Source organism: Myotis myotis, unplaced genomic scaffold, assembly GCF_014108235.1.
Source record: "Myotis myotis isolate mMyoMyo1 unplaced genomic scaffold, mMyoMyo1.p scaffold_m19_p_12, whole genome shotgun sequence".
Lineage (NCBI taxonomy): Eukaryota > Metazoa > Chordata > Mammalia > Chiroptera > Vespertilionidae > Myotis > Myotis myotis.
In genome coordinates this window covers 48992397-49017437 of record NW_023416316.1, presented here as the reverse complement: position 1 = coordinate 49017437, position 25041 = coordinate 48992397, and the positions used below count along the sequence as shown (strand labels likewise).

General features: G+C 41.8%; 1 pseudogene; it reads right to left on the bottom strand.

The window, feature by feature from the left end:
• Positions 1-783: 783 nt before the first annotated feature.
• LOC118667742 lies at positions 784-1553 on the bottom strand (annotated as a pseudogene).
• Positions 1554-25041: the final 23488 nt, after the last annotated feature.

Sequence of the window (25041 nt, the reverse complement as noted above, 5' to 3'; positions counted from 1 at the left end):
GGCAATGTTTTTTTTTCATTTGTAAAAAGCATTAGGTTATACCCAGTAACTAAATGAATTCAAAATGGACAAGTCAAAGAAAATGGAAAAAGATTTTGCCTTCCCCCTCCTACCAGCTATAGAGCATGTTGGGAGATGAAAGGGAAGAGGACCAAGGTAAGGAGTCTGGGAGGGAAGGTTATTAAAGTTTTCAACTAAACCGAAACTAAACTTATGAGTGGGTTGGTTTTAGGGTCAGGTCAATAAGAAATGGTTCATACTAAACAGAAATTTTCAGGACCTGTCTGCACTTTGGCTAGATTTTTCAGCATCTCAAAGACATATTTCCACTAGATTCGCCGGGACACCACCATTGAAGGACTTATGGAATAAAGCGATATGACTCGCAGGACACTGCTTTAATAGGCTGGGTCCTGCCTCCTTCCTTCCCACCGCCCTTGAAGAAGCTGTATTTTTGTAATCCCTGGAAAAGAGCATGAGACACAAATCCCCAAAGTGTGGGATGGAGGGTGAGCAATGGTGGGCATAGGAAGAAATCTGCACCCAAATGCAGCAACTTGGAACTAAGGCTGGTTCATCTTTAGTAATGAAGAACTGCATTTGAAAAGGGAGGGGGAAAAACGTGTCCATGAATTATTCCGCTCGCAGGTAATTTTTCAGGGAACCCCCTGAGTTATGAAAAGTTCAAGTTAAAAAAAAAAAAGAAATCAGCCTATTATATTTTTTTTAATGCTTGAACTACTATGAATCCACAAGCAACTGTTCAGAAACGATGCTTCTTAACTATTTTACCTCTCCCTGCCAGGTGCAAGCTGCATCAAGGGGAGAGTGGACTCCCCCACCTCTGCTCGGGCTCAGGAGACAGAAGCGGGCATTCTTGCTGAGCGCCAGCGGGACGGGCACCCCGAGGAGGTTGGCAGCAGCAATCACTGGTGGGCCTGCCAGAGGTCCAAGGGGTGAGGGGCTGCCCCTTAAGAAGTCCCTGACATACCGGGGCTGCTGACAGGCGTCCTGCCTCCTCGATGAGCCCATATGAGCACGGCCCTTCGTAACCGCGTTGAAATGGGGTGCCCGCTCCATGGCTTCCCTTGCCGGGACTGGTGGTCATATTGCAGCGGCGCGTCCAGGAAGTCCAAGGCCTCGGGGCTGGCAAGGGGCTGGCTTTCACTGCGGACAAAGCGTTCCCATTGCTTACGGGAGTGTCTACCCAAGACATGCATCTAATTCAATGGTGCGTGTGTCAATATGGTCAAATACATCTCCGTCCCCGGACCCTCGGCTATGCTCGCCAACTGATCATCTGGCATCTCCATGGAAAACCGGCTTCTTCAGGAAAATCGTATGCGCCAGCACACAACCCAAGCTCCACATGTGCAGACTGTAACCGTGCATCGTGCATCTGAGCGTCTACAAGAGGCGCGGGACCGCTGAGGTGACGGAGAAGCACCTCGGACAGCGTATGCTTGGCCAGGGAGGTGAAACTCAGCCAAACCTCGTCCATTAGCAACGCTTTCTGTGCTCGCCATCAACCACGGCGTTACGGGGCTGCCCATCTCGGTGCATTACCTCCAGCCGCGACCACAATCCGGGCCTCAGAACCTCACACACGTGGGCATCTGGCATCATTGCCCGAACCCGTGCTGTTGACACAAGTTCTAAAACCGAGGAGGGCTCGTGACCCGGGTCTTTTACGAAGCCCACCCATGTGCCACCGTGGGGACCACCTCGCAAGTTCTCTGAAATCTTTATTTCACGCTTGATTTCCTCCTTTCCGGGCTTGAGAGTTTCAACAACTTTTTCACTATTTGCGGTGTTAATGGCTTTCGCTACCTCACGCATTTACCAGGCCTAGTTCCCACACCGGCTTGCCGTCACCCGGCCTTCCCCATCCCACCACGCGGGACTCCTGACCCCAGGCCTCGGTCCGCGGATGAACGTCTGTGAACTCCAGCCATGCTGGGCCCGGCGTCAGGGTGGCGAACGAAGGGAAACGATGTTTGGAGATCGGCAGTCGCCTCCCATCCAGAGGCAGCTGGGGGAGGGGGGATGTAGACTTCGTTTCAAACCGCTTTTCTTCCAGCTGCGGTGGAAGCGGTGGCGGTAGCGGTGCTCGCCCCTCTCCTCACACAGACAAAATGGCGGCGGCAGGGCAGAAACACAGGCTCAGCCACAGACAATATGGCGGAGGGGGCGGAGCCACAGGACTCAGCCACAGACAATATGGCGGAGGGGGCGGAGCCACAGGGCTCAGCCACAGACAATATGGCGAAGGGGGCGGAGCCACAGGACTCAGCCACAGACAATATGGCGGAGGGGGCGGAGCCACAGGGCTCAGCCACAGACAATATGGCGGAGGGGGCGGAGGGAGTGGCAACACAGGGCTCCCACCAGCAGCAGGAACCAGAGCGAGGCCACTGCTGTTACGGAAGCCGAAGCGGAAGCAGAAACCCCTGAGGCTGTGGTCTGAAAGGTAACCTTCAGAGGAGCCCATGGGAAGAGGCATCAAAAAATCCAGCTGTTGCCCTGCCCTGGCTTCTTAAAAGCTGTGTGATTTCCGAAAAGCCTCAAAACCTCTATGAACTCATCTGTGAAATGAGCTTGATTATAGCTGTCCTCCCTCCATCACAGTATTATGAAAAACTAGTAGCCCGGTGCACATATTCATGCACACTGAAAGGAAATTAATTAGAAGAAATATTTTAATATCGCTATTCACCCTTTCTCTATAATAGAAGTGTCAGAAATGAAAGAAAATTAGTAAAAATGTATATGAAAATAATATACAAATTGATTCATAAACAATAACAACATAACAAAAAAGACATAAAAACAACAAAAACATGATATAAAAACTAAAACATGATATAAAAACATTGATAAAAACAATGACTGATAAATTGATTAAGCTTATTCTAATATCTCCCTGAATACATACAATTGGTGCCAGTGAGAACTTTATATCTATCACGCATGCATGAGTCAACATTTATTTTTAAACTGCCAGTGCGCATCAGATGTACCAGCCAGTCGGACAGTCAGACAGACGTACGGTCAGTCAATTAGCCTTTTATATATATATAGATGAGGGTGATCATGCTTTCTAAGCTGTACAGTGCTGTGCACATGGGAGGATAGCATGTTTTATAATCCACATAATCCTGGATGCCTCATGGGCAAACCCCAGCAGTGCCACATCCAAAGGAAAATCAGTTCTGAAAAAGCTTAGATGATTGTGACAAAGGATTCTCTTTCTTGCTCATGGCCCCACAATCTATTCATCATCGCAGCTGCTCCAAATCTACTCTCTGTCCCACTGACTCCAGACTTTCTCCCGGTCCTGCTCCAAAACTGTCTTTTCAAGCTTTATATGAAAACCCATCACCCATTATCCCCATTAACAAAACTATCTACACTAATAAAAGACAAAGATGCTAATTGACTGTACCTTCACTATGCCCCAAGCCATGCCCACCAGCCAATCAGAGCGACTATATGCAAATTAACCCAACCAAGATGGCGGCCGGCAGCCACGGAGCTGGAGCAGCAGGAGGCTTGGTTGCCTGGGCGATGGAGGAAGCCAACCTTCCTGCCCGCCCTGAGCCAGCTGTGGCCTCCGCTCATGGCAACAAAGTTTCAATTATAGAACCTAAATAAACCCCAGATTCCTGGTTCCAGCCAGCCTCCACTGGGAGCTTGGGTGGCTGGGGGCTGTGGCCAACCTGCAAACAGCCATCAGCCCCTCACCCAGGATGGCCACACCCTCATGAGGTGAGGGTCCCCGCTGGGGGGCTTAGCCAGCCTGAAAACGGCCCTCAGCCCCTCACCCAGGCTGGCCAGGCACTCTTATATAATAAAAGGGTAATATACAAATTGACCTTAACAGCAGAACAACTGGGAATGACTGGTCACTATGACACACAGTGACCACCAGGGGGCAGATGCTCAATGCAGGAGCTGCCCCCTGGTGGTCAGTGCACGGAATGAAGGAAGGCCCCAGCCAGCAGCCGGAAGGTCCTGGTCTGCCCTGATCACCGGCCAGGCCTAAGGACCCTACCTGTGCACGAATTTCGTGCTCTAGGCCTCTAGTGTCTATGGATAAGAGCAAATTAACAAAAAGGTGCCATACCATATTTTATGTTATTTTTTTTACCCCTCACAATTATTTCCAGCCTTGGAATGCAGTGACATGGTATGTAATAAATCCTTCCTGTTTTATGTGAGAGGTGTGTCATGTGAGAATAGGTTTAGAAGTCAGACATCGCAAATCCACAAATGCTCTCTCAAGTACCTGATGCTCCTTAGACATTGGGGTAGTGGCCAGGGTCAGGGAAATCCAGGTCTCCTTATAAAGGTGGCCACCCCTGGAAACACAATAGCTGACACTTTTTGAAGTCACTCTCATGTGGGTATTCCCACCATGACTTGTGTAAGGCTGCTTATCCAGCAACTCTCTGACCTCCATCTGATACAGTGTACTGAGTGTTCTCACTCAGTGACTCTGGACTAAAAAGAACCAACGTTTCAGTATTATACCCACCATGTAAAAGCTATAAGCCCTTGGACTGGACAAGTCACTTATCTTCTTTGGGCTACTATTTTCTTATCTATAGATAGAGATTAAAAATAGGCAGACGTTTATTAGGATTAAATGACATGATGTATGTAAAGCACATACGTGTTAGGCTTGGCACAGAGTGAGTGCACAATAAGTGACAAATATGATGGTCACAGACCCTCTGACGTTCCACATAGAACTATATGGTGTCACAGAATGAAAACAGCAGCTGCTATATAACTTGCACAACGTCATCCCCAGTGATGTGGGAGATGACTACCCAGGGAACAACCAAATAGTTGACTCACTCTTCTAGCGTTCCACCTCAGCTGGCTGTGCAAGATACTGGAAAACTGTTTCTGCTCCAGAGGAGACCATACCCTGGATCTTCCCCTGGAGTCACTGTGGCAGGTGGCGTTTGTCTTGTCTTCCACAAACTGTTGTTCTCTTCAAGGATCATTGCTTGTCTAAGCCACGTATTAATTTCTTAATATTCTGGCATGGTCTTCCTCTGATTGTTACATGCTTCCATGTAAGCAGATCACTCTGGGCCTATTAAACACAGTATTTGCTCAACAGCCAAGTAGTCACTGTGCAAACATGCTGTGAAAAGGGATATTTTCAATGAGCTGTATTAGAGGTCAGTGCATAGAGATTCTCGTTACTTTGTGGGGAGCCCATGACTCTCTCACCCACATCACTCACATTCCAGGGAGGGTGGAAAGATGTCAGCACGGATACCCATAAGGGGATCCTTTTTACCCAAACCACACAACCCTTAGGTCTTTCAGAAACAAAAGTTTCCTCCTTTATTAACTGAAGGACTCAAAAATTACCATTTATTATTCTCCAAGAAAAAAATTATTCCCATTGTAGCTAGCATTATAAAATTATCCATGAAACCAAAGACCATTTTTATTTTGAGATCAATTAGATGGCATGTAAGACAACAGCAGGGGTGAGTGGGGATTAATTTCAGTATCTCAGAGCCCATTTATATCGATTTTTCCCAAATTTGTACAAAAGAAAAGATTTCCCAGCTGAGCTGAGATCAAAAGTGGCAGATTTAACAGGATCTTCAGAATCCAGAAGGCCATTTTGCTTAAATACCTATACTATGATTCTTTAAACCTTATGTCTACAAAAGGGCAAACAGGTTGGGGGTGAGAGGGTAGCATGTAGGGGAAGTCACTTCCTAAAAGGTGACACTAGAAAGCCCCAAAAGGCATTTCAGGGAATTGAAGTATAATTGCTACAGCTAACAAGTCGTGCCTTTCCTGCCTCTCTCCTCCCTTTGCTGCAAGCTTCAGGACCACTGAAAAGGAAGTAGGCAACCTACGCAAAAGGGAGTAGCATAAACATGAAGCACTAGGCGTCATGGGGGAATCCTGCAGCCTAAACTTTACGGAAAGCAGCTCCATTTGAACTATCAAAGTTGAGAGTGTTGCCAAGATAACAGTTTAAGTTCTTTCTCTTATTTTAACACCTGCTGTTAAAACATCAGAAAACCCCATGACCCATTGATCAAGAAATGGCATCAACATCAAAGGATCATGGGGAAATGGAGAGGAAGGTATGATTAGTCTAAGTCAGTGGTCGGCAAACTGCGGCTCACAAGCCACATGCAGCTCTTTGGCCCCTTGAGTGTGGCTCTTCCACAAAATACCAGCTCTTCCACAAAATACCGACTTCTGCGCATGGGCCATGAAGTTTCAATCGCACTGTACGTGCGCACCCGCACGTGGTATTTTGTGGAAGAGTCACACTTATGGGGCCAAAGAGCCACATGTGGCTCATGAGCCGCAGTTTGCCGACCACTGGTCTAAATCCTTCAATTTCCCAAACATTCAGTGAGTCCACACTGTATGTAGAATATACGGTATTAGGTATTTGGAGGCAGAAGAATACAATGGTAAAGAAGGCTTTAAGACTGTACCAAAGGAGCTCAGGAGAGGGAAGACAGTAATCAGGTAGGGGAAAATTCAGAGCCACATAGCAGACTTGTTAACAACTTTGTTAACAGAGGTATAAAAGAGTCTTGGTTTACTAGCAGAAAACTTCATGAAGGGATGAAATTAAAGTTGGGTTTTGAAGAAAGATTTGGAAGAAAAGGAAAACAGCAAAGGTGATTCTGTAGTTTCTATGTTGGCTGTCTGGGTAGATTGTGATGCCATTAACCAGGAGAAAGCAGCAGAAGGGAGTAATTTTGAGAGGCAAATACATTCAACTTGAGATGAATGATTTGATTTCCAAAGGATGTTTGATCTTGAGAAACCTGGTTGGTACTCTTTCTTGGGGCGGTGTGTATGTAAAGACCTGCAGTAAAGCATACAGTTATTGACTGGACCCATATCCCACATAATACAAGTGATTTGGATACTTTTGCTTCTTGTATGTCAATCCATATAGAGCCATAGCCTTTAGTCATGATCCTCTGATGCTATGATTGAACATAAAAGACCATGTCTACATTTTCAGGGCTGTGGCAGAAAAAAATATTAAGATAATTTTATCTTGTATTGGCTTCTCTAATAAGCCTGAAAAAAAAAAAAAAAAACCAACCATGAGAAAGGAATCCCTCCCCTTCTTCCTAAAGGTCAGCCTTCTCTGAATCTGCGTTCTAAATCTTGGCAGAGCAGGAAGAGTTCACCAATTTTTAGTGAAGACAGTCACTGTGAAGGCTTCCTAGTAGCCTATTCTTAAACAAACAAACAATCAAACAAAAAGAACCATACTCAACAGATGAGCAAGGGCTCAAATTTTACAGCAGCAGCTTTGTGGAATAAAAACAACGAAGGCCCCTTTCAGGCCTGAAGACCCTCCAGCAATTCCTGCAGGACTTCTATGAACCCAGTGAAAGATGAGAGAACATCCAAGAAGACCCAATCTTAGCAGGTGAGCATAAGAAAGAGATGTGAACATATTCTGTACATTTTGAAATGTTATTCAAATGGGAAGCATTATTACTACTCAAAGACTCAGTGCCATCTCCCCATTAGAAACTGACCTCAGGAAAACTTCTTATTCACATCCACACAAGACAAATAGAAGCTCATGCATACCCCTCAGGTTTTGTGTATTAGGGAATTTCTGGCATGAACGAGCAGGTGGAAATGAGTGGGTAATGCGTGTGTGTGCACACGTATGCAGGAATGTGTAAAGAACAGTTGGTGAATCCACCTTGATTGAGAGCACAATATGGCTACCAGTGAAGCTAACCATGGAGGAAACCCCAGGCAGGAAAATAGGCAGGTCATGCTGTGTTCAAGCTCAAGTCACTATGCAGGCACAATTTTTTATTCCACAATGATACAACACACAGAAACAGACGTAATTTTAACAACAGCAACTACTACATATATATATCATATATGTGTATATGTATATATAATATACTTATATATTATATAAATCATATAATTATATCATATAATAATTGTTTTCATATTTTTCAGATCTTCTGATAAGGGTCCCGAAATTCTTGTTCTAAATTCACTTGCCATTTGATTGTAAGTGGTAAGGGGTGGGTGTAGGGGGTAAATGTGTAAGTGTGTGTGTGTGTGTGTGTGTGTGTAAAAGAGATTGAGATGTGTGTTCTATATTTCCTTAATGGCTGTTATGTCTCACAATCTTCATTTTACCTTACAGAAACTATGTGCTTTCTAGATGTACTTCCAATTTTGAAGACCTTATCTCTGGTAGTCATATTTCATAGGGAGATTGATTCAGAGGGTCCCTTTCTAGTTATGGGCTTCCTATAAAAGCACATAGGATCCTAAAGGCAAGGTGAGGAATATGAAACATAACAGCCATTAGGGAAGTATAGAGCACAATAATCTCTCTCTCTCTCTCTCTCTCTCTCTCTCTCTCTCTCTCTCACACTCACACACACACACACACACACACACACACACACACCACACACACACACTCATTCTCCCACCCCACCCCCTATCCACTTACAATCAAAGAGCAAGTGGATTTAGGACAAGAATTCCAGGACCATTATCAGAAGACCGGAAACAGAATGGAAAAAGTAGGGCGCCCTGCTGCTTCCAGCATTCCCCAGAGAACTCCATGCCTTCCGACAGCAAGTGTGTCTGCTTCTATTTCTGACTCTTCCTTAGGAGGCCCCTCAGGGCTTGGCTGATCTGTTCCAATAGTACACAACCCAGGGCCTTCTGGCATTTTGCTCCAGTTTCTATATTGGACTCAGCATTTGTGTATTGATACGCTTTCTCCCAAATCCATTTTCCATCATTGAGAGGTCTGATACTGGCAGCCAGAAAAAGTCCATCCATTCAATTTTTACAATGAAAAAACAAATGATTACAAAACTTACAAACTTTAGAATGAATTATGTATCCATATAAAGAAAAAGTCATTAACCTTTCACACTCACCTTATCTTGAATTTGAGAAGGCTCCTACAGAGTTCAGGGGCTTACAATGAGGCCAAGCAGTTGTTCCTGTCCCTCTGAAGAAGGATAGTCATCCCACTTTAAGAACAAAAGAAGAGATACCCCTTGGCTAAAAAAGGATTTATTTACCTTTATGAAGTGAACATCTGATTTCATATGTTAATCTGCACTTAAGACTTTTTTCAAATCTAATTTTATACTAATCAACCAGCTTGTCCACCAACAAACTGTGTATGGACAGAGAGGTGGGGATTGCTAAGCTTAGCTCAGAGTTGTGAGGCTGAACAGGCAAAAGAGCTGATGAATCAGACCCTGGCAGAAATAAAGGGAACCCTAGGCAGGAGGAAAGAGGAAAGCCAGTGGGTAAGACCTGAAAGCCCTCCGTCCAACACACTGTCTGGGGAAACAGCTACACCCGGATTCTTGGGCGGATATCAAGGGTCCAAGTTTAAACACTCACCAAATAAACGTTCTTAGAGAAAGACTTCAAGATCACAGAGAGTCAAAAAGACAGAGAAATCTATCTCTCCTTCCCTGTTTTCCTTCCTTCTTTCCTTCCTTCCTTCCTTCCTTCCTTCCTTCCTTCCTTCCTTCCTTCCTTCCTTCCTTTTAAATGTAGTACTTGCATATCCCTGATTCCATAGAGGTTTGTATTGGCTTCTAAGGGGAAAACAAACGCATTTGACACATACAATAGAACCATTAAGATAAAGGTAAAAAGAACAAGAGATGTGGAATAATGAGGGAGTGTGGAGAAGAAGTGATCACTGTAGCAGAAAACCTAAACTAAATATATTTATCAGAACTAACCTATAATCTAGCTTTGAACTACTCCTCTATGGGCATAATGAGTTGCAGAACACTTATTAACTAATAAAAATAAAGCATAACCTGCATCACAGGAAACAATAGTTTAATGTTGAGGACAAAAGTTAAGTGGAGATGTACTGTATTCAAATTGAAACTAGCAGTTATTAAACATGACTATATGCAAGATATTCCCTCACTGGACACTCAGAGGAAACCTACAATATGGTCATTATTATGTCCGTTTTACAGGTGAAGAAATAGGCTCTGAGAAGTGGAGTGACCTGGACATTAAGCAACTTCATGGATAATTTATTCAATAACAACTTGGCCATGCCACAAAACTGTTCTTTATTTGGTCCAAGACCTAAAAGAAGCAAAGTTGCCAACAGGACCAATTGAAAAAGGAAGAGTTCAGCTGGAATCATGGGTGTCTATTTAGGCTTTATCCATGAGTATGACATATCACAGACCCAACTTCAGACCTGCACTTTACTCTTTTTGCTGTTGCTTATTCTTACATCCAGGAGCAAAATCTATGAGGCAAGGTCAGGAAGAAAGTCTGTGAAACGTCTGGAATCCTGTTCTAAATTTTGCTTTTTAAAGGAAGGAGGACAACTGTCAAGTTTCAACCTGCCATGTGCCAGGCTCCATGGGACTTCCAGTGGAAATGAAACAATGATTTATCAGGTTTCTGAAGGTAGTTGAGAGTGGGGAGAGTGGGTGAAATGTGATCAGATCTGGTGGGTCAGCTATTTTGCTGCTACATGTCTGTTTCACATGAGAATTCATTTGATCCTCATGGCAATTCTGGGAGATATATAATATGATGGTTTTCAATCCCATTTTGTAGACCTTGAAACAGAAGGATTGAAGTTTTGTCGGTGAATTGGTATGATCATGACAAAACCTGGGTCTCCTGGTGTTAAGCCCTGTGCTTTTTGCCCTAATCCCCACTCTCCCTCCCAATAGGAAACACCCTCTTGGATGATGTTGAACAGCATCCTATTTAAATGGATTATGTGTCTGAAGAGCTATATGCCTGCCTGATAATAATTTGCCTTCTCTTCCATCTTCTCTGAGCAATAACTTATGGGCCTCAGAAAGCTGACTTATATAACTAAGATCTTGCAATAAATTTTACTCTTGTGCCATGCTTCCTGCATTCCTACTATTGTCTGGTTCTGATTTTCTACATCCTGCTCCAAAACTGGGACTCATTCAAAGCCAGACATCTTCTTTGTAGGTTCTACCCAGCTCCCCACTCTTAACCACCTTCAGAGGCCTGAGAAATCATTGTTCCAGTATTGCTGGAAGTTCCATGGAGCTGATGATCGATTGAAACTTGACAGCTGCTTCTCACCCCCCCCCCCCCGAAACCACCACCACCACCCACCCACCCCTCCAAAAGGCAAAATTTAGGACAGGATCCCAGAGAGTTTACAGACTTTGCTTCCTGCCCAAGCTTCATAGATTCTGCTCCTGGATATAAGATTAAGCAATGGCTGAAATTCCAGAGTTCTGAAAATATAATGTCAGCTGAGATGAGAGAAAACAGATGCGTGGAGCTTAGTTTCTTATAATATCTGTGGAGAAGCTAAAGATTTTAACAAGGGATGGGAGTAGGGAATAGGAGTGGGAGAAATAAAGGTAATGGCCATGAACTAGATTCCCTTAAAATCTAGGTTTGGAAGCAATAGTTAGAGAATCATGGTGATATCATATTCCTCTGTCCTGTTAAAGAACAGTAAGAGTTAAAAGTCTAAGAAAAATGGTGTACAAAATATTATTTTTTATTGGCACCAGGCACACTACACTGTTATACTTACAACTGGCCTGAAATTGAGAAAATTTTACCCTGTTGTGGCTGCTCTAAACAGATGTGAGAGAATTTAGGTTCAAGTGCTAAATTTTTCTGTCTAATGGGGTAATGGAAGAAGTGTAATATTTATTTTTAAAAGCCAAAGTCAGCTAGGCCTTATCTATCCAAGAGTATTGTAACAGTTATAGTGACAATGACAACTCAAGTGTCATAGACACTTGATTCTACTTGATACTACAGGACCAGGGTCCTCCATGAAATAATTCCTTATTATCTCATCTATTTCTGGGGAGCAGGCCTAAGCCAGCAGTCTGACATCCCCCGAGGGATCCTGGACTGTGAGAGGGGAGACCCCCTCTCCCCACCCCCCCCCTCAGTGTACGAATGTCATCCACCAGGCCTCTAGTATATTTATAAAACCCAAAGCAGACTCTGCTTGAAAACAACTTTTTTCAGACTTGTAGAGCCTGAGAGGATCTCTACCTCTATAGATGCTTGAGTCAACCAGAAATTCTCAATACATTCATGGTACAGTGTGGAGAACAGTAGCTTCTTAACTCTGAACAACAGCTCAGATGCTGCTTTTTGAGGGAGGAGCTAGGCCCCTGTTAAAGCAAAATTTTCCATCATGCATCCTGAATTAACACTGGAACCAGAAGCAAGGCAAATCACAACATCTGCAAAAATTCATCAGTGGAGAGTATTCAGTTCTGTTTTGACTTTTGTTTTTGGCTATCATTGGAAATAACACTTCAGTAAATTTCAAGCAGCATTTTGACTATTCCAATAAAATTTAGCTTAACAGGAAGTCCACCCTCGTCTCCACAGGAGTAAATAGGCACCTCAGCTTAGACACCCCACGAACTGGACCATCACAACACCCTCTGACTTGTGTTTTCTTTGCTTTTAAAAGGCAAGCCCTCCAGTTCCAGCTGCAAGAATTATCTGCTGAAGACCAGCTGTGCTGGTTGATGAGCAGCTCTGCTGGGTCCCCTCTCACTGACTCAGATAATACTGGCTGAGCCAACAGTCACCTGGTAACTCTCCCCCCTGTGTTGAAAGAGAAGCCAGAGGGAGGGTTTCTATATCAAAAACACTTGTTGAAATTTTTTTAAAAAACAAAATTTTCAGGCCTTGAATTCTTTTCTAGCAAATAAATTCTAATATCTAGCAAAACATTTCCTTCACTTTTTTTTTTTTTTTTTTTTTTAGCACAATTCCTTCCTAGACATCAGAGCAGAAGGATTGGCAGCAGGCAGGCCACACCAGGGTTGTTTCGAAGCATGCACTTTTGCCTATTGAGAGGCATACTGTATGCGGGAGCTCAAAACAAAGAAAAATTCTCTAACTAATGTAAATTGTCCAAATTCAAACTCACCTCTAAAAATAATTTTCTGAACAAATCATCTAAATCAGCCAATTATTATTTTAATTTTTTTACCATGTATTTTTCTGTTCAAAGAAGACATGATTATTTGTGAGACTATTTGGGTCTTGGGATTTATGATAGGCAATTTTTTTTATACTTTTCTCCATTTTCATGAAAACAATGCATGCATTTTTTTTGTGTGTGGGTAGTGTTTTCTTTTAATTTTGGATGTTGGGGGGTTATTTATTTATTTTATGTGTGGCTAGCCTTCCCAAGCTCACTGCCTCACATTGTCTTTCGTCTGAGAGAGGTCTCAGGAGTCACCTGAGCCAGCCAGATTTTCTATGCAACCAGTTGGAGCACACACATTAACTTTATTGCCTCCTCTGACTGTAATTTAAGAGAGACCTCAAATCTGTTGAATCAGTTACCTAGGGGCAACTAAGAAAGGAAGAGGCTCACCAGGTTTATTGCGCTTGCTGAAAAGGAGGTGGAATGACTGAACGCAGCCAGGACACACCAAGGGTGACACTTTTATATTGGGTTCAGCAATTTAATTTGTCTTTGTGTTTTATGAATCATAGGCAGAGATGTATTTGCAGGGAAATACATGGGCATTTTTTAAAACGATTAATTAAGCGTGCAATTTATATGAAAACAATTTACTGTAGGACATTATCAGGGCACCCAAAATGTGCATGCAATTTCCTTGCCTTCTAATTTGTGGACATAATTTATTTTGATTGTGCAATTAGGAAAGGAGACCTTTATTAATTTCGGTGCAAGTCTAAAGAACCGAGACAAATTTCGCAGTGAAAGAGTCTGCCTTAATGGAAAAGAAGAAGGCGTGGCCTTGGGCTCTTCTTGCCTGGAGGATAAGCTCTCTGTCTGAATTTGAAGCCATAAAATTATGTCTATTTCTGCTCCAGACTTCCTTCAACAGGGCATTTAACCACTCTGAGCTTCAGTTTTTTCTTCTATAAAATGGAACTGAAAAAAATCCCTCCTCTGGACTGGGCATTTAAGGACAGATTTGGAGAACCAGCTGTGATTCAATTTGCCCCTTAGTAATGGCAGGCTGTCCCATGCCTGGCCTCTCTGTACAGCCTCATCCCTACCCAGACTTCCCCTTCAAGGTGAATGCAATTTCATGACCTAGAGCAGATTCACTGCAGTGCCCTCACCAGTTAACTCACTCAAGACCCACAGCCGCCAATGAAGAAGGTAGACAGCAGCCTGAAACAGATTTTTGTTTTATGAGAAGCAAACTGCCAGTGTGGAAATGGCACCATGACGTTATTAGCCCAATACCATCTATATATATAAAAGGTTAATATGCAAAATGTCCCCTCAGGAGTTAGACTGGGAGACTGGGAGTTTGATCGCTCTCTATGACGTGCACTGACCACCAGGGGGCAGCATGGAACGAAGGTCCAGGCTGGGAGCTGGGAGCTGGCAGCTAGCAGCTGGCAGCTGGGGAAGGAAGGCCCCACTCAGCAGCCAGAAGGCCCAGATCAGCCCTGATCACCAGCCAGGCCTAGGGACCCTACCCGTGCATGAATTTCATGCACTGGGCCTCTAGTAATACATAATAAATGAACCCAAATCATAAAAATTCCTAGCTATTTTCAAATCATAAGCCCCCAAAGAAGTAGGTTTTTTTAGGAGTTGGGAAAAGCTATCCAATCATCAACAGAAAAGTCTTTTGGAAGTCTGCTGGTGGCATGAAGAAAGCCCTCATTGGCTTCAGGTCCCACTTCCCCCACTTACTGAAGACAGAAGAGGGGAAAGGGATGGAAGAAATAAACATGCTCTAGATATCATACTAAACTCCCTGCCTATGTTAGGTCACAACAGGGCCATAACAGACCCTTAAAATAGGTATGTTTATTCTCATGTTTGCAAACGGGACTCAGAAAGGTTAAGTGGGGCTCAGGAAGGTTAGATGAAGTCCAGTTCCAATTGACTACAGAGTCCACCCTCTTTCCACTGGACCCCTATGAGTCCCCTAGGAATGCAAAGAGGGGGCCGTGGGATCTTTCCCTCTTGTGAGTCTTCCTTTTGGCAGCCAAGCCTTAAAAAGACATTTGAACCGCTTTCTGAATTTCAAGTGGCACTTAGCCTGTGTGTGCTAAAAATCACCACTTTCACTGTTTTGTGTTAGTCTCCAACCTTTCCTTGGTTTGGGATAAAATACCATCTTCAATTTCAATAGCACTTTAATGTTTTCTAAGTACATTCACAATAGTTATTTATATACATAACCCGGACTTTATCAGAGTGGGCTCACAACATAACATTACATTTTTCCTTCATAAACAATTTACAGTGCCACAGAATCCCCACACATCCAGATTAGCAAAAGTCTAAGCTTTCCACCATCACGTGAAGAAGCTCTCTCCCTGTAATGATCAAAACCCCCAGGTATCCTTATTCGGTCCTCAGATTCAGTCTGGGTTCTCTTGCTTTAAGGGTAAAGGCGATGGTCTAGGCAAGCCAAAGAAATGTCTTGCTCATTGCCAATGTTGACACTATTACCAAATCAGGAAGGCGCCACTGGGAAACAAAAGCTCTGTTCATTGGAACAGGCACTAAGAAAACCTGGGACTTGGTAGTAATTCCCATTTGTTTCTACTGTTGCTGTGGTTACTGGGACACTGTGTCATCACCCAAACCAAGGGGGTTCCCAAAGCTGATGGCCCCAATGCCATCCCTTGTAGTGACTCCTTAAATCCCATCGTCAGGTTCCACCATGGATGTTCCCACCCAAACCCACCCTGGAATCCCAAACACACCTGCCAATAGTCTTGGCCCTGGTGCTCCCTTGGGGTCATTCATTTATACCCTTTCCCTCCAGTGATTTCTTCTTACAGCTCCTGCCAACCTTTCTAGAGTTCTGCCTGAGGTGGGCTTCACACCAATCCATCAGAACTTCAAAGGCTCCTTGGGCACCTTCTAAATTTGTGCAAAGATACAAGACTAGAGTGGAGTTTGCCAGGGAGCTCAATACCTTAAAGAGGTTACTTGGTGGTCCTTCCCATAACTAAATGAGTCTGCCCAAGAATGAATAAATGTTCTCTTCTGGAGAAAGAAAACTATTTACAATTCTAAAAAGACATGTATTTTAAAAGTCAATAAATAGACCTAAAGTTTTATTCTCCTGGGTACTCTGTAAATAAGCCTTTTTCCTGTCTAGGGTTGTTTAAAGCACACATTTATAAGGGTATGAGAGATGTGCATGCATAGTTCTTTTGAGGTGGTGTGGTATAATGCAAACGATGGTTATCCCTATGGCAGAAATGATATCACACACAATTCGTTGACTACCTACAGCGACACTGTGCTAGATGCTTTAGTTGTGGTATATTATTTAATCATCACAATAACCTTACAAGCTAGATACCACCATCATTCTTGCATTACAGATGACAAAACTTGAGCTCAAGGAGGCGAAGTGGCAAACTAATAAATGGCAGGGCTAGGATCTAATCCCACATGTACCAGACCCAAAAGTCTGTTTTCTTAACAATTTGTGGATTTTGAGTTAGAAACAACCAGTTTGGATAAAACCTCCATTGCACATTTAGACGTAATTATCATTAGCTGAATGACCTTTGGCAAAATTTACTTTCATTAATCATCAATTTCCTTATATGTAAATGGAACTAATAAAAACCACCTTCCAGGGTTTGTGAGAAGAAAAAAAAAGTTCAATACTGTGAAAAGACCTTCATAAATCATAAAACATGTGAAACATGAGTTACATTTTCAATTTGTCTCTTGGTAATCTGGGAAGAAAGATGGGGAAAATAGACCCTGGAAATCTTGATGACAGTGGCCATTACTTTGATTACAGGATTGCCTTCATGCCCTGACAGCTTGGTGAGATAGGAATAAGATGCCTCTAACACACCTAAGACATTATAATGGACACCTGTCACTGGTAGCTTCCAAAATCTTTTGATAATTTTCCATACTGTGAATCCACCTTCTTAACATAGAATCAAAAACCAAACAAATGAACAAATAAAAACTCTATGTCCTATTCTCCTTTGCTTTGAGTTTGAGAAAGGACTTGTGCGTTAGGTCCCACCACTCGGGGCACATATGACAGGGTCAGTGGTGGTCCTAGTCAGGGTTGGTTGTTTTACACACTTTCCCTGTTCTATGTGATCATCCTGAAAGATAAGTAATATTACTACCATTCCACAGATGAGACATCTGAGGTTCAGAAAGGTTAAGTGAGTCACATATGAACACACAGCCAGTTAGTGCAGCAGCAAGTATTCATTAAAAAAACAACAAAACAAAAAAAAAAACCTTTTTTTCCAAAGCCCACCATTCCCTCCCCTCTCCATAACAGAGTATGTACTTGGACCCACACTCCTGAGATCAGCCTTCCCATAAACATAAAGAAATCACTTACTTTAAAAGATTTAGCCATTGTAGTATAATGACCCCCTCCACACACATATATACACAAACAGCTCTAGTTGTATTTTGAAATTTATGTAAGATATTTTCCATAGGCAGGTTTATTTCATCTGAAAGAATAAAGATTGATTTTCCTATTACTCATTCTAGTGGTTTTATGTATTTAAATTGCAAACTATCCTAAGAAGCAGTTCTAACTAATGGAAGGTAAATGGCATCTATTTAAAAACCAAAGCATTCATATTTCAGAGAATTGTCATCCTTGTTAAACAACATCAAGTTTGAAGTTTTCCTAATTTTTTTTTAATTTTGAGGAAAATGACACTGAAAAGTCACAATGTGTTTGTTACCATCTAATTGCCAGGAAAAAAATGAAAATGCAGGTCTGTGATGTGAGAAGGGGACCTCCTACCCTGCAGGAGGTCCAGAAAGACAACTAGCTTTCTCCTGCTGGTGGCAATGGCTCCAGTTTGGGTTCAGGTTCCCAAACTGGGTGCCTCATTCCACTTTAATTGCCTTCATTTTGTTAGAAGAAAATAATACAACAAGAAAAATTTGCCCAGGTCAAATAAGATCTCTTAGGGAAATAAAACCAACCACTCCACAAGCACAATCATTTTGACAGGAGTCCTCAAAGTAGGTCAGCTATTCTTTACAGCCCAAGTATCTGGAAATTTAGAAATATTCATACAATAAACAGGGACATAAAATGTGTTGTTGCATTAAAATGCGGCATTTCCTTGATTCTGAGATAGCACTGATTATCAGATGTGCATTGGATTATTAACAGCTTCTCAGAGAAGACAAAAGTAACAATATTTCAAATGAACATGTTTTTTTAAGATGGACCCCAATTTTCTGAAGAGAAAATAGTAAAAAAACAAACAGAAAAAAACAACAAAAGGCAACAACACATATAACTCTCTTAGATGCAATCCAAATAACACTTACTGAGAAAGGCTGAAACACTGATGTGAGAAGGAAGTAGACTGTCATTTTCTGTTTATTCCTTTCTATTAATTAAGACTCTGTGGGTTACAAGTAACTAATTCAAGCATTAAACCAAAGGAGGATTTTATTATAAGGATATACTGAGGTGTCTCATTAAATCCAAAAGCAAAAACATAACCAGCTCTTAATAAAAGACAGAAGGCAGTAATTGGAAAATTGGAGAACCTTAAGACGTATTCTCTCTACATTTCTTGTCTCCCTCCTCCCCCATTTCTGCATAGATTCTTTATTTTTATTTTTCTTTGAAAACAGGCCTCATTCTTTCTCATGAACAAGGTAATATTTAACCAAACTGTATAGACATTACTTTCCTAGGTTCAAATTCCTCCATTCCCAGGAAAGAGATTCTGACAGTGTAACTTGAATCACATGTCCTCTATATCTTGGGGGGAACTTGAGCCAAATATAAAGATATGGTGTCAGGAACCCACCCATGAGGCAAAAGGAACATGATCCTCAGGAAGGGGAGAGGCTCAAGACTGGGAAGCCTGTTCCTCCAGCCCATCTCCCAAACCGCCACCTCTAAATTCAGGGCTGCTTTCTCTGCCCAGCAGCTCACACATCCCAGATGAACAGCCTGGGACACAGCAAATGAATGTATGTTTACGTGACCTCCTGAGGAGGGCCAGCTCCTCAAAGTGGCAGTAAGTCTAAGACATCAAATTTGCATAACCTATCAATCATCCTTCGGGCGAACATTGGCATTTATAAGATCAACCTCCATACCATTTTGCTGTTTCAATTACTTGTAAACTGAGCCAAAGAAACTTTGGTTTTATTTACTAAAAGATTCTGAAATTTTGCCAATGAGACTGGAATATCTGAATATAATGAGAATGTGAAATTACAGCTCCAAAAGCCAGTGGTGGGCACCATGCCTCAGAACCAGCAATGCACCTGCAGTTGAGATCCATCATCTGGGTCTGACACCTGTGCCATCTGATGAGAGCCTGGATTTGGGCTTTTCACTTTTATGATCTTACCCATAAAGACTAAACAATAAAACTGTGACAGATAAAGAGCTTATGAAGATGGGCCCTTTACAACAGTCAGGGTGAAAATTATGTAAGTTAATGCCTGGCATAGTTTGACATGTAATTTCTTTTCTTTTATTACTTGTAGAAAGTTGTGTTTTCTGATATGTCTGATTATTTTATAATCCTGGAAATTTTTTTTCTTTTTTTGTTTTGGTTTGTTTAGGATTTTAAAACTATCTGTAGGGATACTACTGATGTTGAAATCAGATTAGGAAGAACTCAGAAGGTACTCATTTGTCTTGAAAGAACCCTCCTCGCTGACCTGGCCCCACAGGAATGGTCTTCCCCAAAATCAATGACTAGAAGGGAGCAGCTGCTGCCTTCTGCCTCTTGCTTCTCTTTTGCTCCAAAAAATTCCCTCGGTTGAAGAATATTGCCCTGTGCTTGGACCTTTATGCCCTGCCATAGGAAAGGAATGTGGGGCTTTCTTTGAGTTGCATGCAATCCTAATTCCTGTGACAGAAAAGCTGAAAATTCCTGATATTGGTATTTGCCTTCTGAATAGAGGCCCTTCTATGAAAATTGGTGGCTGCATTAACAACTGCATTTGGGGAAGTACAAGAAGACAGAATGAAGAGAGCCTATAATATGGAAATAGTCTGTTACTAAAATAACCAAAATGGAAGCAGGAAAAACATGGAAGAAGAATGAACAATGGAGGTCTGTACATGTATATAGCACCTCTTGGTCCTGTGAAATATGAGCTAAAGCCAGATTTGTATAATACCCCAAGGACAGTTTGTACCTTCCTGTATTTTCCTCCTTTATGATTGAAGGTCTTGTGTCCAACAGGTACACTTGCTCAGCTCATAACACCAACTGAAGGGAGTGTGTCAAGAGTGGCCTCCCAGAGTATTACTTTAGTAAATGTTTTTAAGATCCATTGCTCAGAGCTGAACTTATATTAACTGAACTCTAAGTCTAATATCTGAAACCAGATTACTAACTTATTTATTTACAGTTAAATGAAATGCCAAAAGGCCCATACACCCACTGGTCCAGGCATTCTCTTTCAATAGGTGCTTTAACTATGCAGGTAACCAAGCTGTAATAACAAAGTAACTTGGTGAACATAGAATCAAAACTAGGAGAGTTAATGAGGTGGATGTTTAATAGCATTAGGCTAAACTTACATAATATATTAATCTCTACAATAGGAAGGTCATTAGACCATATATATAAAATTCTTGGGAAGGGCCCCGCCAGTGTGGCTCAGCAGTTGAATATTGACCCAAGAGGTCACCAATTAATTCTGGGTCAGGGCACATGCCCGGGTTGTGGCTCAATCCCCACTGGGGGTGTGCAGGAGTGCAGGAGTGCAGGAGGCAGCCAATCAATGATGTTCCTCTCTCATCAATGTTTCTATCTCTCTATCCCTCTCCCTTCCTCTCTCTTTCTAAAAATCAAGAAAAACATATTTTTAAAAAATTCTTGAGCACTCTCTCTCTCTCTTAAATACCTTTAGTCATATTCATACCTTGACATAGACTTTCTTTCATATGTTAATAGTTTCAGTAAGTTTTCTTTCTGATCTTATGGACAAGCAAGACAGTCTCCTTCTTATAGAGAAAATTCATTTTGTTTGTTTTAAATATTTAACTCTCAGATAGCAATCTTATTTCTTTTGTTGTCAGATTCTCGAAAGATACTATAGCTACAGGAACTTAAAGTGCTATCCATTTGTGCTACATTGAGCATTTAAGGCACTTGATGTTTCACCTTTTAGGCTCCTTATGCTTGATGCTCTGCAGCCAAGAGTCAAAGAAAATTAACATCACCAGTGCATCCCAAGCCTTTGAGATATACTACACTCTGATGATCTTACATGCGTATTTGTGGATCCTTCAGTTTTTTCCTGAAATTCACAAGGGGTTGGTGGATTGGCCCCAACATAGAATGATCAAATGGGCTTTTATATAAAAGGCACCTGCCATAGTAGAGATGTGAATAAATTCTGTAATGGAAATGTATGGATGAGAATGATAGACCAATAATTGGAAAGGGAAAGACATAGAGCTTTAAAAGTATATAAAAGGATAAGAGAGCAGCAATCCAGACAGTCTCAATATTCATGCATTCCGTTTTCAAACCACTCACATATTTGGATGGATGGGTGGATAGATACCTAGACAGCTAGTGAGATAGATAGATAGATAGATAGATAGATAGATAGATAGATAGATCGATAGATAGATAGATAGATGACGGATAGATAATATAGATATAGATAGACACAGATATATGTAATCCTAATAAATTTCCATGCCAAACTTGGACATTCATATCTCAGGTGACAAATGACTTCTTCTCCAAGTCACCTCTCAGCCAATGTTTCATTTCAGCAGCCTCACTGTATTTGTGTACACAGCATTATTTATGCAATTATTGCATTTTTTAAACTTTTCCCTATTATTGTATAAATAAGGGTAAAAAACATTAAATAGCTGACTAGCAATAAAATGCATAGGTCTCATACACTTATTCAGTTGAGACAAAGAGGGAACTTATCAGGCGTGCCAATAGCAGAAAATCATTAATCTGAATTAAATTCTTGCTGGGCATAAGCCAACTTATTATGCATTCAGATACAAAGAAAAATAAAAAGAAAGAACATCTAAATGATATTGGAAATGTAATATTAAAGATTATATACAAAAAGAAAGATGTAATTAGAAAATAAAAAATAGGTTTTGCTCTTTATGACTGAGTTTCTCCTGTAAGGTGTGTTTGTTGTTCAACTTTCATATATTTCACTTCCTTGCACATTTTCAGGTATACATTAAATTTGAAAGATATGTTTCAGTCTTCACTGGGAATAAAAAACACAAAAAAAACCCCACCAAATTAGCAAAATACCCACAGGCCTTGAAACTCCATTTCTATTGGCAAGGAAAGGGCTGAAGTATGGGTGAGCAATGTTAAAACTTCCTATTGCATTCCGTTATTAGAGACCTGCCTAAGATGAGGAAAGTGAAGGAAAATCTTGGTGAGGGAAGATATTTCCCCCTTAGCAACGAAGAGCTGATTGTGTTAATAAAGGTTATACACAGACTTTGCTATCACAGTAGCCAGATTGCACTGTCTCTCTAAAGATGTGCTCACACCAGGAAGCACAAGTCAAACAGTGAGCCTCTTCTTAAGAGCTAGTCACTTAGCCATGTCTTCCTGATTAATGAGTACCTTGGCATCAGAATCTGAAAGTTGAAAGATAATGAGAGAGAGAACTCCTAGAACAGCCTCACCATCTGTCTGAAGACTACTATCACCCTTCCCCTACATGATGTACCCAAATCCCAAAATTCCCACATCTCAAACTTTGCTCATTTAAGCAAAAGCACTGTATCATCATGAATAGTAGCAGTCATGATCCAAGAGAATTCGAGAAAGTTAAGGTACAGAGAAGTCAGAACAAAAGAACTCAGGTGTCCGCAGACTCCATATTACCTTCTGCTGTAGTCTGTGGGATTCTTGAAAAGACACAGTTCTCATGTTATGTTTTGTGTCACTTAGTGCACAGGTAACACAACCCATGTTATCACCATCGAACATTTGAGGAACTTGTTACAATACCAGGTATAGAAGAAGATGTGGAGACATAGGAGCTCTTTTATACAGCTAGTGGGGATATAAATGAGTAGAAACACAGGAGAGCAGTTTGACAGTATTTATCCAATAAAATATCCTTAGGCAATAAAGAATGAATGAACTAGAGCTCAATCTATCACCATGTATATATCTCAGATACTGAATATTGAGTGAAGAAAGAAAACTGAATACAGCTACATATAATCTAACATCACTTATCTAAAGTTTAAGACATATGGAACAACAGTATGCATTTTAATGGATACATTCATGTGTAATGATGGTAGATAACTATGGAAGAAAATATTATAAGCTGACCTCAAGATGGTTATCCTGATGGTGGGGCAGGGAAAGAAATGATCCTGGAGAAGGGTCAAAGGCCCTTTCACTGACTGTGTGATGTTTTATTTCTTCAGAAAGAAATATCTCATGCAAAGATGGCAAAACATTAATATTTGTTTAAAACGTGTGATGGTGGATTGAAAATGCACATTTACTTTTGTTCCCTCCCAAAGTCCACTAAAATAATAATACATGTATTTTTTACTTCCCTTTTAAAACAGCTTTATTAAGGTATAAATAGCATGAATAAACTGAAATTTTGAAGTGCATAATTTGATGTTTATATACATCATGAAATCACATATATACATGATGAAACCATTATCACACAGGATAATCTACATGTCCATCACTCACAAAAGTTTCCTTATACTCCTTAGAGCAGTGGTTCTCAACCTTGGCTGCACATTAGAATCACCTGGGAATATTTTTAAAATCCTGATTTCTGGGCTTCATCCTCTGGAAATTGTTTCTTTGTTACTAATGTTGTGGCCCCACCCCATAAAAAAGAAACAGAATTTCCGGAGGGTGAGGCCCAGAAATCAGGATTTTAAAAAGATTCCCAGGTGATTCTAATGTGCAGCCAAGGTTGAGAACCACTGCCTTAGAGTCTTCCATCAACCCCCATCCTGCCCCTGCCCCAGGCAACCACTGATCTGCTTCACTACTGATCAGCAGAGATTAGTTTGCATTTTGTAGAATTTTCTAAAGAAGAGATCACACAGTATGTAATTTTTTTGTTTGGCTTCTAAAATTCAGAGTAATTATTTTGTAATTCAAATTCCATAATTTATTTTTCTACTCAATTGTTATTAAATTTTAAAAATTACTTTGGACTGCCCTAACCGGTTTGGCTCAGTGGATAGAGCGTCAGCCTGCAGACTGAAGGGTCCCGGCTTCGATTCCGGTCAAGGGCATGTACTTTGGTTGCAGGCACATCCTCAGTGGGAGGTGGGCAGAAGGCAGCTGATCGATGTTTCTAACTCTCTATCCCTCTCCCTTCCTCTCCATAAAAAAAATCAATAAAATATATTTTTTAAAAAATTACTTTGGGAACCAAGATGGCGGCATAGGTTAACGCCGGAGTTTGCTGCTTTGAACAACTACTTCAAAAGTGAAACCAAAAAACGGAAGGGACATCACCCAGAACCACAGGAACGCTGGTTGGCGTTTTCAATCGGGAGGGAGTCGCAGACTCTGAGCTCCAGATCCGGGCGAGTCTTTAGGGACCCAGACTCAAAAGGGAGAAGCGGGACTGTCTGGCTTCGGTCAAGCGAGTGCAGCTTTCTCTCTGAGCTTTGCAGCGGGTGCTGGGACTCAGAGAGGCAGAGCCCCTGGGGACAGGACTGAGAGCCGCCATAACTGCTCTCTCCAGCCCACCCTGTTGATCCTGTGCGACCCGCCCCGCCCAAGCCCTGCACACAGGCATTTGCCGGATAGCCTCAGGCAAAGGCCAGATTAGCATCCCCCTAGAGGACAGAAGTTCTCTCACTGCTGACACAGCTGATTCTCATAGCCACTTGGCCTGGAGGTCAAACCCTCCCTGGAATTAGCTACAACAATCAAGATTTAACTATAAGACTGCGAACAAAGACCACGAGGGGGTGCACCAAGGAAGCATAACAAAATGCAGAGACAAAGAAACAGGACAAAATTGTC